General features: G+C 43.2%; 1 long non-coding RNA gene across 1 annotated transcript; it reads right to left on the bottom strand.

Moving 5' to 3' along the window:
* Positions 1–717: 717 nt before the first annotated feature.
* On the bottom strand, positions 718–15497 carry LOC123649806. Its single transcript, XR_006739148.1, has 4 exons — positions 15346–15497; positions 14063–14167; positions 12622–12687; positions 718–806 (listed from the first exon to the last, which is right to left on the bottom strand). It is a non-coding gene; the product is annotated as an uncharacterized LOC123649806 (long non-coding RNA).
* Between the last annotated feature and the right edge of the window lie 435 nt (positions 15498–15932).

The raw sequence follows: 15932 nt of genomic DNA, 5'->3' as shown, positions 1-15932 counted from the left end.
CTCAGTTCAAAAATGTGTAAAAGGAGGAGTTTGGACTCAAGACCTCTAGAATTTTCCAATTTGTGCTCAATTTCTTCACATATATTTCCTATACGAAGCAAACAGCACATACCACTATCACTAGCACAGTTTTGATTGTCACCCGACCTTAAATGACCTTTAATGTTCTGTGGGCCTCAATCAGTATGGCGGTAAATAGAGATTATAGGAGCGACGTGACAGGGCCATAGTCCCAGCCTTTCAGGCAAGGATTCTCCCGCGCTCTGCAGGACTCTGGCCCTGACTCCTACAGGCTGTGAGCGCCCCAGGGCCTGCCACCCGCCAGTGTCCCACCTGCACTCTGGCCTCTTCAGCACCGCAGTGTCCATCCACAGGCTTCAGGCCTCCTTCTCGATGACTGTCGCCTCCTGGCTGCCACGGAGACCAGGCCAGCAAGAGAAGAGACCCGGCCGGGCTCAGGACGCCTCAGGGAGCGGCTGGAACCGCCGCTTCCACCATTTAGATCTCGCGCCAACGCCAGGGCTGTGTGAAATTATTTATTGCAAAATGTAAGTACTAAGGCAGGAAAGTTTTAGATTAAGTTTAGATGAAGATGAGCTTCAACACAGATTTAGCTGTCTAAACAGAATATTTGCCAAGAAAATAATTTATTGTCTAATAAATGAAAAGTAAAAGATAGAAAAAACATAAAGAAAACCCACCCATTAGAACTCTGTCTTTGGAAAAATCAAGTTTCTTCATGGTAACCATTTCTTTTCCATCAACAGTGGCCTTTAATGCAGTTTGGTTCACAGGATTCTCCAACTCTGCTCCAGAAAAGACAACAGTACTTTGAGCTGTGATTTCTGGATCCACAGCTAATGTAAAAAGACAACATCACACTAAAAGTCCAAAGCAGCTAAAACAAAGCACTTCACAAAGAATTCACATCACAAAGGAAAAATGAAAACAGCTATTCTGAGCCCTAAATTAAAATATTTACCTTTAAAGTCAAATAAACTTAATTTATTAAAATTCTTAGGGAAAAGAGCCCAAACATGTCACCAAAATTGGCATTGGGACAAATCACAAATATGCTTAAATTTAGATAAGTTTGTAGAGAAAAAGAAATGTGGAGCTGCCTGATATGGATTAGAAACTTCGGATATGCCCTTTATCTTTTCTGTTTTTCTTTCTTTCTTTTTTAATATGGAGATGGGGTCTTGCTCTTGTTCAGGCTGGTCTCGAACTCCTGACCTCAAAGCGATCCTCCCACCTCGGCCTCCCAGAGTGCTAGGATTACATGTGTGAGCCACGGTGCCTGCCCAGATATGCCCTTTATCCTCACTAGGCTAACCACCAACCGAAACAGCAAACTCACACACAACATTCTGTTCTCTGAATCATATGTTGAAACACTTTGCACATAAAACCTCCCTTTTTTATAGGAAATATATTTCATTTTTGAATTGATTCAACTACCTGGAAAATACTGCAGCTTTAAGCGCTTCATTTATTACTCCAGTCAGTTCCATGTGTTTTATATTGTGGTTTGCTTTCCTCTTTTTTGCTCCCCAAACTGACCTTGTTATGAGCTACTGTTTCTGGAACTTTTTCTATTATTTTGTCTTTTTGACTCATCTCTTAAAAATCTAGTACTACTCAGCCGTAAAAAAGGATGAATTAATGCCCTTTGCAGCAATTTGGGAGGACCTGGAGGCCACCATAAGTGAAGCGTGTCAAGGATGGAAAAACAGACACCAGTGTACTCTCTAACAAACTGGCGCTAGCCGCTGGCACACAGGGGCACGGAGGGCAGTAAAAGTCACAGGAAATCAAGCAGGGGGAGGGGGAGGAGGGGAGCAGGAAAAACCACCTAACAGGCACAAGGAACACTATTCAGGTGAGGGGCACATTTACAGTCCTGACTCAAGCCATGTATCAAAAACATTTGTACTCCCTTAAAGTTCTGAAATAAAAACATTTTAAAAAATAATAAAATAAATGCATCAATCTTTTATTTTGTGATTTTATCCACTCAAATTCCTCTCTGTTTCAGCAACTTGAGAAATGTTCAATTTTATTTTATTCTGGTGATTATTTATATTAGAAATTTTAAGTCTTTTACTCTAATAAAGGTCAACCCTAGAGGGCCAAATACTTTATTGTGTTAACTGCTGTTATCTCCTGTGCCTAGCTCCCTGCCTGGAGATACATAAGTATTCATGAATGGACAGATACATACTATGCAGCCATTACAAACTACTCTGCCACAAAGCAATGACAGAGAAGGCTGTTCGAGGTATATTGTTAAGTGAAGAAAGAAAATCACAGAAACTATGGGCAGCATAGTTTCATGCTAAAATCATAAGTAAATAATTTATTTTTATTAAAATAAAACTTAGAGAGATATGCAAAAAATCAAAACCTATACATATATGATCTTCAAATACTATCTTTCTTAGTACTCTAAATGAAACCTTTCTTTGGAATCAGAATTCAAAGCAATAGAAGCTCTTGGATATATACCAATTAAGGAATGGATTTTTAAAATGATGTATAAATGGGGTAAAAGGACATAAAAATGAACTGGTCTCTTAATACATTTATCATATAAGGACCACAAGCAGGGTGGGTGGATATTGTACCATTTTATAGAGATAATAATGTTTGTACTGTAGAATCAGACTTATGCTGATCAAACTTTATTTATTTTATTTAGATACCATTTCAAAGTTTCTTGTTTACCTTTTCTGTGTGTCCCTGGAAGTATACTTGCATGTCAAAGCTGATAGAATATATTCAGGTGCTAAAAGAAGAATGCAAAAGGGTAACATCAATTAATAACTGGACTATGCTGAAGTTCAAGTTAAACAGGCCTGACACACTAAAGACATGATTGGGAAGATAATGACAGCCAGAGGGTACGTCAAGCTTTGAACATAAATGTTCAGACAGGTCCTTTGAAAACATGGCTCAATAACCAGGAGGTAGAACACAGTTTCATTTAGATATATACGTGTGTGCACGCCTAGGTAGCACAGCCCTGAGACACAAAGATGTGCAAGGAAGTCAGTGAAGGAACAAATGATTTTACAACAGACTGTTATGAGAACCACATGCCCAGCTCAACTGCTAAGTGAATATTTCACTGGAGTCTCAGGCAAACGCAAACTACTCATCAAATGGAAACGTAAATAACTTCTGCAATCAGTGTAACAAGCTGTCTAAAAGATTGGGGGTGGGAATGGACAAAATGTGATTCCAGGGTCAGTTTTCTGTCATCTGCTTCCAACTACCACTGACTGGGCCAGTTTGCAGAGGACCGGGAACTGGCACCCTTCCGGGTCTTGGAATGTGGTTCAGCAAAATCCTAAGGCCTTTAAAGTCTTAATTTTAACTTTAAAATCCATGTAAATGTTACGATGCACCCTATAACATCTGTGTGTGCTTTAGTATACACAATAACATTGTGAAGTAATTGCTGTCTGGCAAAAGGGCACCTCCAGAATAGGAGATACAGCAGGTTTTACCCTGTTGCTTCACATCCCCCCACAGTCCCGGGGTGTGACTCCTCCAGTCTAAGCTGCTGAGTCGGGGTCAGTCCCGGGCTGGTTGTGGAAGGCTTTCAGCTGCAAGCCAGCGAGTTTAGACTTCACGTTGTGAGAAACCTGCAAGTCATGGGAACGCTGCAAACACAGGGATCAAACTGCAGTGTCTTGGCAACACTAAGCCAGACACAGTGTGAAGGGTGGTTTGGTGGGAAGGGATGAGGAAAAAAGCGAACAAGTTAGGCTGTGCAGGAAACAGACAACGCCATGGGGAGTGGAGCACAGGAGGCAGCCGGCACGGAGAGGACAGAGGCCGCCAACACCAGGCTGTGAGTCCTGTCCCTACCTGCCCTCTCTCCCACCCAGGGGCTGGTGTCTAGAGAGCCACACTGCCAACACCAGACCCCGGCTTGGCCTAGTGGGCCAAGGGCTTTGGCCTCCTGGAGGTTCAGGGACAAGCACTGACAGGAGGCAGATTGGTGAGCAGGAGAAAAGGCAAACACATCTATTTCAGTGCATACACTGAGGATGTATGAATACGTTCTCCTTCAGAATGGAGACCGCACCCCTGGGGAGGTGCAGATGCTTATATACCACCTTGAGGGAACAGAAAGGGTGGGGCCTGGACCCTGGAAGAGCAGGTTATGGGAGGGGAGAAGAGGACTCTGTTGAGGGGCAATAAATGGTTGCTAGGGAGAGTGAAGGCTGGGGAAGAGAAAGTAACTCCTAAGGGGTTCTCTCTGGAATTTGAATGAGCCTGAGAGGCAGAACACTATCTTCTAAATGAGTCTGGGCACATGTGCTTAGATTCCAGTCTTACAGGGAGGGGAAGAAAAGGAAGAATTTTTCCCTTGGGGGAACAATCTTAGGCAGATACAGGAACTTCTACTTCTTTGGGGGAGACAGTGGGGAGGGTGAGGTCAGAGAGATCTGGAGGCTTCTGCAGTTCAGCCTGTCAAAGTGCCACAGTTTGAGGCATCAGTTTCTGAGCCCCAACAGGCTCAAAGGTAAAATCAGAAGTCAGCCCTATGTGGACGACCACAGCAATTTTTACTAAACAGCATTAGATGCTGCCAGTCAATGAATTATTTAATAACTTAAAGGCCTTCTTAACAAACTCCTCTCAAAACTCAGGACTAGGAAGCAAAATTCTCCTGCTAATGCACACAGGCTTTCCATAAGTCAGCAGTGAGGCCTGCTTATATATTCTGTGTTCTTCTTTGCCTCCACTGCTAGTAATCTCCAAGCTTTGTATTGTGTGTTGTTTTAGTTTTCAGTGGCAACCATTTATTTTGATACTTTGTTTTTTCTCTTCTCATTACTTCTTGCTAATTTTATGTAAATCTTCATTAAGTTGCTAGAGCAGCTCACAGGACTCAGGGAAACACTTACCCTGCGGGCTTATCACAAAGGACCCATTTTATATGATGCCAATGCACAGGCAGATGAAGGGATACATGGGGTGAGGTCTGGAAAGGTCCCCAGTGCTGAAGCATCTGTCTTTGTGGAGTTGGGTGCACCACCCTCCTGGCATGTGGGTGGATGAGTTCTGGCTCACCTCCCTGTAAGCCTCCAGCTGTTCAACTGCCTGGGAGTTCCTTGAACCCTGTCTTTTTGGGCCTTTGGGGGAGACTTCATTGGACAGGCATGATTGACAACCAGGTAGAAATGTGATTGGACAAAAAGGATGAGATCTAATACTATTAGACTGAGTGGGAAACCCAGCCAACCCTGTGCAAAGATTCTTCTTGGCCTCGTTGTGCAGCTTTCCTTCTGCCCAGGAATAGGGCAGGACCCTCTCTGGAATGAGGGTCTTGAGACCCACAAGCAGATTAGAGTCCTGTCTTGGGCAGGTGAAAGGAGGACGGGAGAGGATCAAAGAGAAATTCTGTTTTCAGAGTCCTACTTCTGGAGCCTACATCCCTCAACATAATAACAAAAGACTGTGGAAGGGTTATGGGAGTTATAAGCTAGGAACCACGGACAAACACACACACACACACACACACACACACACACACATATATATATATATATATATATATATACATTGTCATATCATAGTGTCCTAAATATGTGTAACATTTTAGTCTTTCACACCATATTTTAACTATACCTTTTGTACATTGACTATGTTTAGAGAAACAAATATTTACCATTTTGTTCCAGTTGTGGAGATACACAAATGTGCGCAGGCCTGGTTATCTCTGGCCTTGTGCTGCTCGTGACAATTGGCTTGAAAAAATATTTTAACAATATAAAAAGTAAAATGTAAAAAGTAAACTAGCTTGGTGTGGGTGTGTTGCATGAGTCCCAACTACTCAGGAGGCTGAGACGGGTGCATCACTTGAGGCCAGGAGTTTGACACCAGCCTAGGCAACAGAGCTAGACATGGATTCTTGAAAATAAGGTGAAAAATACATTAGGTGGGTGTGGTGGCGTGTGCCTGGAGTCCCAGCTACTCAGGAGGCTGAGGCAGGAGGATGGCTTGAGGCCAGGAGTTCCAGGCTGCACTAAGCTATGATGACACCACCACACCCCAGCATGGGTGACCGAGCAACACTGTATCTCTTAAAAAAGTAAAAACAATAAGAATCCGCCTAAAGAATTGGTTCTGATTAAAAGCCATTTGTGAGTCACTGTGAATATTTAGAGTGGGGCACTGAAGCTTCTCCCACTTGTCTGTCCAGATGTCAGTGAGAATATCTTTGGTCTGAGGCAAGGGGCTGCTTTGAATGAAAACTGAGGAGGCAGATTTGATCTTGGCGGTCACAGCAGGTCTCTGCGTGGTTGTCGTCGTTGCTGTTGTTCACTGCAGCTGGAACGCCTGGCCTCAAGCGATCCTCCCACCTCAGCCTGCTGAGTCGCTGGGACTGAGGTGCATGCCACCGTGCCTGGCCTTATGTGGACCTCGAGATGTTCTTGTGCCTCAGTTCTTGCAGCCTGTCAAGGTGGAGCATCCATAATGCATCCGTTGCACCACCTGTGAAAGGAGCCTCGAATTTGTTGGCGAGAGCTCTTTTGCCGAGGGTCATTTCTGACTAATTTGAAGAGGTGTGTCTTCCTCTGTGGGATTCCGATGCCCAGTATGGTCTTCGTCGGAGTGGGGAACTGGGAGGCAGGATTGCTCCCAACTTCTCCCAGTATGGCTTGGGCCAAAGTTTTTATAGTTTGGTCCCCATCATCTTCTTTGCTTTTCAGAGGTGAAACAAGGCAGAGGTCAACTAAGACTCCAGATCCTGAGGACCGTTGCCCCAACCTCAGCCTTCTCCACTTCACACACCAGGTCATTATCACATGATTTCATTTAGAATCATTTTTCTCACAATCAAAGCCATACTTGCTTCATTGGACAAGTATTTGAAATAAAAATTATTTTTTTAAAAAAAGAAAGGAAGAAAAATCTCTCACCCCCATGGATAACACTGCTAATAGCTTGGTACCTATATTTAAATATGTAATATAGACAAATACCTAATATAGATAAAACATTTTTTTACAAAAATAGCATTAACATTTTTTCTCCCATAAAATATTCCTCTATACAGCATAAAATCCAATCACATGATTCTATCATACCTTTTTTCATGAACCCTTTACCAGTGACTACTTAGATTTTTTGTAATTTTTCACTGTTATTAATATAAATAATCATAAATTCAGTCAGCAACTATTTACTGAGTACTTCCTGTCACTTGCCACTATGCTAGGTGCTGGCAACACAGTGGTGACCAAGAGAGACAGAGTCCCTACCCTCAAGCAGTTATCAGGTGGGGGAAAGAAAAAAAAATGAGGAAACACAAATTCAGCCCAGAGAAGGAAGCTGAATGGACTAATGAGCGAGAATAAGTGGGAAGGGACCCTTCAGACAGGCCAGTCAGGGAATGCCTCTCTGGGAAGGTGACATGTGAGCTCAGATCTAAGAGCCTGAGAGCCTGCCATGTGTAGCCTGAGGGCAGAAGCATTCCCAGTGGGGGAGGGATCTTTTCATGCTGTAGAAAGTTCCAGTTGGCTGGAGCAAAATTAAATGAATTTTACACACACACACACACACACACACACACACACACACACACACGGAAGGATCAACGAAAGGAAAAGTTGTATCTCTGAAAAGCTAAACAAATTGAGTGACCACTCGCTAGATTTTACAATTAAAGAAGAGAATTTAAATAAGCTCAGTCATATATGAAACAGGAGGTATTACAACTTATACTGTAGAAATACAAAAGATTCTCCAAGACTAGGATGAACATCTCTTTGCACAAAGTAGAAAATGCAAAGGAAATAGATATATTTTCAAAAATTTTCCCAAGCCTGAATCAGGAAGAAATACAAATCCTTAAACAGATTAATATCAGGTAGAGAGATTGTATCAGTAATAATAATAATAATTTTAAAAATCCCAAGAACTAGATGGAGTCACAGATGAATTCTACCAGACCTACAAAGAACTGGTACCTATCCTACTGAAAGTATTTCATACATTGAGAAGGAGGGAGTCCTCCCTAACTCATTGTACAAAGCCAGTATCACACTGATACCAAAGCCAGGAAAGGACACAACAACAACAACAAAACACTACAGACCAATATCCCTTAAGAAGATAGCTTTAAAAATACTCAACAAAATACCAGCAAATTGAATCCAACAGCATATCAAAGAAATAATTCACTCTGATCAAGTGAGTTTCATCTCAGGGATGCAATGATAGTTCAATATACACAAATCAATAAATGTGCCTCACCACATAAACAGAATTAAAAACAAAATCATATGATCATCACAATAGATCTTGGAAAAAGCACTCAATAAAGTCCAGCACCCCTTCATGATAAAAACCCTTAACAAACTAGGCATAGAACGAACATTCTTCAAAATAGTAAAAGGTGCATATGACAAACACACAGCCAACCTCATGCTGAATGGGGTAAAGTTGAAAGGCATTCCTCCTACAAACTGGATCAACACAAGGGTCCCACTTTCACCACTTCTATTCAAGATTATATGGGAAGTCCTACCTGAAGCAATCAGGCAAGGGAAAGAAATAAAGAACATCCATGCCAGAAGAGATCAAACTGTCCCTAGTGGCCAATGGTATCATCTTCTATCTAGAAAACCCTAAAGACTTTATCAAAAGACTTGTAGAATTGATAAATAAATTCAGTAACGTCTCAGATGACAAAATTTATGTATACAAATCAGTAGCATTTCTATATTCTAAAAACAGCGAACATGAGAATAAAATTAAGAACTCACTACCATTTCCAAATAGCTGCAAAAGAAAACATAAAGTCCTATGAATATACTTAACCTGGGAGGTGAATGATCTCTATAAGAACTATGGAACACTGATGAAAGAAATTGTTGATGACACAAACAAATGGAAAAAATCCCATGCTCATGGATTGGAAAAAACAATCTTGTTAAAATTCCATACTGCCAAAAGTGTTCTACAGACTCAATGCAATTCCCATCAAAATACCAATGTCACTTTTCACATAATTAGAAAAAACAATTATAGGTTTCACATGAATCCAAAAAGAGCTTGAATAGTTGTTGAGCCTAAGAATACTGAGTTATAGAAATGCCCCTGTATTTTTTGAGACAAGATTTGATTTCAGAAGTCAAATAAGGCTTTGCCTTAAAGAAAAAATAAATGTGTTAGTTCAAAAGCTGCCTCGTCTCAGGAGGGCTTCTCATTGGTCAGTAACAGCTGCATTTCAAAGAGACAGCTATAAACTGGGCCTATGGTTCTCACCTGTTTTGAAAGACAAGACAGGCTTCACCTAGGGCCATACGTTGCCAGAGCTGACCAACAAAGACCACCAGAGATGAGAGCTGATCAAATAGATATGCTAATGCCCAAGCCAGGCCCAGATGGAACCATGCGGTTAAAGTAATTAACACAAGGCACAGCTCATGTTGACTTCTTAGATCCTCTCTGTCTCCAAGAACACAATCACTGGAGCCAAGATGTCTCTGTTTTTTGTTAAGTAATAGCCTTATCATAAAACTTAGAAGTTTGCCCTAAGAAGATTTTGTAATTCATTGCTCCCCTAGATAGAGCTAGTTAAAGGATCTGTAGTAGCCTTTTAGAAGACTTTGACCCTAAACCAAACTGCCTGTTAGTATGTAAATCCCATTGCCCTTGGCAATGGGAGCCTGTATCTACCCTATAAAATACCTGTGTGGAGTTTCAGTCTTTGATATATTTCCGCCGGAAGAAATATATCCAACTAGACACCCTCCCTTTTTCTATCTTCATAAACCTTTACTTTCTAAACTATATCTTTGGCTCTGTGTATTATTATTATTATTCTTTTATTTCTGTTTCCTACTATTTTTTCATCCTTTGCGACAACCGCTGCCTGAGAGACCCGACCGAAAAGAGAACACCTCTTTGCGGGGAGCATAGCTAACTCCCCGCAAATAGTCAAAGCCATGCTAAAAAAAAGAAGAAGAACAAATCTTGATGTAACATATTACCTAATTTCAAGTGATACTACAAGGCTATAGTAACCAAAACAGAATGGTAGCGGTATAAAAGCAGGTACATAAATCAACAGAAGAGAATAGAGAACCCAGAAATATAACAATATACCTACAATCAACTGATCTTTGACAAAGAAGACAAAAACATACAATGGGGAAAAGATGCCCTATTCAACAAATCATCCTGGGAAAATTGGAGAGCCATGTGTAGAAGAATAAAACTTGATTCCTACCTTTCACCATACCTAAAAATTAACTCAAAATGCATTAAAGACTTATATGGAAGAACTGACACCCAAAAATTTCCACAAGGAAACGTAGAAAAAATAATTCCAGATATTGGCTTGGCAAAGAATTTGTGACTAAGTTCCAAAAGCAAATGCAACCAAAACAAAAATAAATAAAGGGGACTTAACTAAACTACAGAAGTTTTACACAGCCAAAGATAAAATCCATAGAGTAGACAACCTTAAGAATGGGAGATAATATTTGCACTCTCTACTTCCAGCAAAGGACTCATGTCCAGAATCTAAAGAGAATTTAAACAAATGAGCAAGAGAAAACTGCCAAATAACCCCATTAAAAAATGGGCAAATTATGTGAACATATATTTTTCAGAAGAAGAGATAAAAATGGCCAAGAAATATGTTAAAAAATGCTCAACATCTCTAGGCATCAGGGAAATGCAACTTAAAACCACAGTGAGAGACCACCTTACCCCTGGCAGAATGGCCATTATTAAAAAGTCAAAAAACAATAGATGTTGGTGTGGATGTGGGAAAGGGGAATGCCTATTCACTGTTGATCAAAATGTAAATTAGTACAAGCTCTATAGGAAACAGTATGGAGAATCCTCAAAGAATTAAAAGTAGACCTAACATTCATTCCAGCAATCCCACTACGGAGTATCTACCCAAAGCAAAAGAAGTCATATCAAAAACACACATGCACTCAGTGTTTATTGCAGCACAATTCACGATTGCAAAGATATGGAATCAGCCTAAGTGCCCATCAACCAATGAGGGGATAACAACAATATATTCACACACTCCCCCCTGTAGAATACTACTCACCCGTAACACAGAATGGGAGGATGTCGTTCACAGCAACTTGGATGGAACTGGAAGTCATAATCCGAAGGGAAGTATCTGAAGCATGGAAAAAGAAATACTGCCAATATTGCCTTACAGGTGGGAGCTTAATGATGGGCACACCTGGTCACACAGAGTGCTCTAAGGGACTCTGGAGACTAAGAAGCGGGGAGAGTGGGAAGATGGTGAGGGATCAAAAACTGCCAATCCAGTACAAGGCTACAATTCGGGTGACTGGTACACTGAAAGCCCTGACTTTGCCACTGTACAATTCACCCTTGTAAGGAAGAAACCACGTATACCCCCCCTAAACCTACTTACATAAAAAATGAAAAAAAGAATGAGAGTAAGATAACATCATTACAAATAAAATCCAAGAGAGCACACCTCAAGATACCAGCACCGAAGAATCTTCTAAAATATATTCTCCAGGATGAAGACAAATGGCCCCCAAAGGATGGTCAGAAACGCACAACAGGATATTGAGGGATGTATGTAAGTCTAGAGCGTTTGTATATAAGAACAGCAACAATCATAGCACCTCAATTCTGAGTTAACAAATGGAACTAAAATACCAGTGAACAAAAGCCTATAAATTGGGGAGGGCAGGGGTTGGAATGAATGTCAAGACAAGAGGGAAGTTTAAAATGCGGTTTTACTTTACACTCTGTTAAGCTTAATATGCATGACAACAGTCTATGTTTTGGTATGTAGCCTGTAGAAACTTTTCCAGATATATGTACATATCTGTATATATATTTAAAGGGACATAGATAAGAATGCTTCTGGTGTGGTTTTTTAATAGCAAAACATTGGTAACACCTTAAATGTTCATGAACATGGGAGATGATTAATGAATGACAGTATCTCAATAGTATGGAAGATTATGTTGCAGTTTAGGGAATTCAGTAGATCTGGGTTCCCTAAATACCCACCTAATAGTGGGGAAAAGAGCAAGGTTCAGAAACTGTTCACATATACACAGAATGTATACACAGAAAAAGAATATGAAAGTCTACAGCAAACAGGTGGGGGAGGGGAGACGGGCAAGACATGGCAGGGCGTGTAAATGGGACTTTACATTTACTGATATTGCCTCTTTTTTTTTTACAAAAAGACTTTATTTGTGTATTTCTCCTATAAAACATAAATTAGTGTTTAAAGGGGTTTAACATAATAAAAACAAAAACTACAAGATTTTTAGGGGCAGGGACTGTGTCTGTCTTGAGCACCATCACAGTGTAAGCTCCTACAGCACACGGTAAGTGTTAACTGACTGACAGGATCTATCCCCAAATATCAGCAGTGCTTCCTCTGATGAGTGGGACAATGGAAAAATGTGTCTCTTCCTACTACTTTTCTTCATTTTCTACTTTTCTGTAACACTTCAGTCTTGGTAAAAATAAAAGTATAAAACATGTTCTTGGGAAATGTCCCCACCCTGCATTCTGTCCCACCCAGCCCCCGTGTGCCATGCAGACCCCTGGCACCAGGCCCAGACTCACCAGTCCTGATCACCTGCACGTCCTCCTCACGGACGCGGCTCATGTCAGTGTTTCTCAGTGTGCATCCTAAAGACAAGACACATGTAAAATAATGCCAGAGCTCTCAGACTTTTGGGCTGCCCCTTTCCCACATTCAGTAGTCAATAAGGAAATGTTTAAAGAAGTCCAAGCACAGAGTGTACCTCAGAGATGACTTGCAGCCTAGACATCAGCATCTTAGTAAAACAACAAAGCTCAGAGTGGCTGTGACCCAAATATTGTTGTGAGCACGTGACAAGTAGAGCATGAGCCCAGGATGCTAACCTGCATGGGGCTCCCTCACCCATAGGAAGATGGGCAAAGGGCACAAGGCTATTAATTAGAAAAAAGGAAATACACATTGCCAACAAAAGGAAAAAGATTGAACCTCACTGCTGATAACAAATGTTAACAATCAAAACAACTATTTTCACCTATCGAATTGGTAATGATTTTTAAGACACTACTCAGGGTTGGCAGATGTCTACAGATGCTCATGTACAGCACGGTGGGAGTAGGACATGAGTCAACCGCTGTAGAGAGCAGTTGGCAATAAGCATCAAGAGCCTTAAAATTGTGCATACCCTTTGGGCCCAGCAATTCTACTTGAAATTTACCTTAACAAAATAATCATGATGTCATGCAGAGACTTACCCACTGCATCCCTGCTTATAAAAATAAGAAACGACACAGTCTGCATATGTATTCAACAATATGATCTGATATAATAAATTGTCTCATAAATCCATCCATAAAAATGGATTTAATAACATCCAGTCATTAACAATAATGTTGAAGAATATATCATGCTATATATTTGTGATCCAGCAAGGGTAGAAAAACAGTACACCAAACCACAGTGTTACAAAGTGCTCATGTAGACGTGTGTGTGTGTGTGTGTGTCTGTGTGTGTGTGTGTGTGTGTGTGTGTGTGTGCACGCGTAGTATAGTCTTAGGAAAAACTTCAGAATGGTAGCAGTGCTTACATCCAAATGGTGAAATTGTGGTATTCTTTATTTTCTTCTTTTTGCAAATCATATTTTTTTAGTTTTCTAATATTAACACTGACTACTACTGTAATTCAAATAAAAATATTTTGGAACGCCTATAGGGCCCCAGCTCAAACAATAGTTTTTTTTTCCCATTTCCAATGCTTATGGCTGTCGGCCCCACCAAGCACAGCCCAGACAGTGGGGAGACCCCCAGGGAGCTGGGGTAAGGACACGCAGCTTCCTCTCCCTCCCCTGAGCCTCTCCAAAGCAGAATTGCAGGCCTGGCCACAGGCCAACCTCCCTCATCAGGTCAATGCTGGGACAGGAGGTGACCTGCGTCATCATGCCATGACCTGGCCTTTAGCGGAAGGTCATGGAGGGTCCCCCTGCTGCAGAGAGGAGGGAGGAGTCACCAGGAGCCCCCGTCTTACCTATGAAATTCAGGGCAGCTGCCTGAGGGAGGTCTGTGGGCTCTCCAGGAACTCAAGGCTCTGGGACAGTCACTGCCCCACCAGCTGGTATTCGCCCTCGTGGACCTGTGGAGCCAAAGAGGGTGGTGCTGACAGGGAGAGGGGGCCACTGGGGACTCTACTAAAGACCTTCTAACAGCCACACCCCACCCTGAGCACAGCAGCAGCAGTCCGTCTCCAGGCATGACTGCGCGACCTGCAGGCTGACCCCAGCCCCTCCCAGCCCAGCAGCAGCACAGACTCAGCTGGACGTTCACAGGGACAAGGCTGTCCCTGCCCCTGACAGCAGAGACGACACAACAGCTGTGCAGCCGGAGACGCAGGTGTCAGTACCGGACCTGGCACTTCCTGGCTTCACTCTTGTGTCTGGAGACTTGAGGGAAACCCGCCCAGCCGCCCTCAGGTAATTGCGAGGCGTCAGTGGGAAATGGCTGTAAAGTGCTGTGTCCAGTGCTCTACCTGCGGGAGGGATTCATAAGGTGGGGATTACTGTGTCACCTCCTCACCTGCTTACCTGGCCCTTAAATGGCTACTTTTCACCCGGGATTCCTGCCCTCTGGCCGGTTCCTGACTGCAGGAGCCTCAGCCCCACGTCTCCCGCCCACAGGGCTTCCCGCCCCTCTAACCAGAAGACCTCTGTCCTCTGTCCCTCCAGTAACCCAGCACAGTGGCCCTAGCCTCTGAGGAAGGGATCGGGATGCCTTGAGGTTCAAACACAGAGAACCAGGGCCAAGTGAGGGTCCTCAGAGGCAGCTGATGCTAAAGAATGAGAATCAGGGAACTGAAGGAACATATCTGTCACCTGCCCCCTCTATCCACTGAGCCCACTGTTCTGTCCCCAGGATGAACGTTGAGACTCTCGCTCACCAAGTACGCGCATGTGTCCAGTAGCACCTGTGGGGGGTCACTGAGGGTGGTGTGCCGCAAGCTGCGGGTCAGAGACGCCCAGCCAGTCAGCTCTGTCCATTCAGCAAGGGCCCCTCCACAGGCCTGTGGGTGGAGAGAGGGAACCCCCCAAGCCCACTCTTAGGACTGACCAGGCCAGGGGCTGAGTGGGAGCCCACATCACAGCGAGAGGGTGACAGTGCTCAGGGCCAGCCCAGAGGACGATGCCAGAGGCGGCGGTAGAGTGCACAGCCACAGCCAGGCTCCTGAACAAAGAGCTGAAGGGAAGGGGCTCTGCTCTGGCACAAAGGGGACATCAGGCGGGCCTGGGGATGGCAGGACAGAGACAACCGGTGTACCTTGACCATCTCGCTGTTTCCCTCCTGCATGTTCAGCAGCAACGGGAGCAGAAATGTATACAGTTCCCTTTTCATGGTGGCTCCAGGCTTGTATTTCCTGTCCCGGCTCAGCATGTGGCCCAGGGCAGAGGTGGCTGAGATCCTCACTGTCTCCCTCTCCTGCCAGGGAGCACAAAATGGAGATGAGGAGGCCGTGGTTTCCCTGGCCCTGCCTGGCCAGGCTTCCTTCCATCCCCATCTCAGCGAGGCTGTCCAGAGCGCACTGGCCGCGCCGCGTCCTGCCTGTGGAGACCACGCTGCCTGTGTCTCCGAGGGACTCTCTTTAGATCCCTAGAGCCGAGAAGTCAGTTCATGAAGGCACAGTGCCAGGGAAACCAGCACCAGAGCTTGAATGCTGCCATGGAGCATATCAACAGCTCGTAGCTTTCATCCTTCTAAGGATTTAGCTCAAGCATGCCACATTTTTAAAAATGTATGTTTTTACCCTAGTTACGCAGTAAAGAAAACTGTTGAGGTCTGTATTAGCCTATGTGAGTTCATAATGACCACAAAGAGCAAAGCTTTGTACACTTTCAGGAGGATGCTAT

Source organism: Lemur catta, chromosome 14 (assembly GCF_020740605.2).
Source record: "Lemur catta isolate mLemCat1 chromosome 14, mLemCat1.pri, whole genome shotgun sequence".
Taxonomy (NCBI): domain Eukaryota; kingdom Metazoa; phylum Chordata; class Mammalia; order Primates; family Lemuridae; genus Lemur; species Lemur catta.
This window is presented reverse-complemented; position numbering and strand designations above follow the sequence as displayed.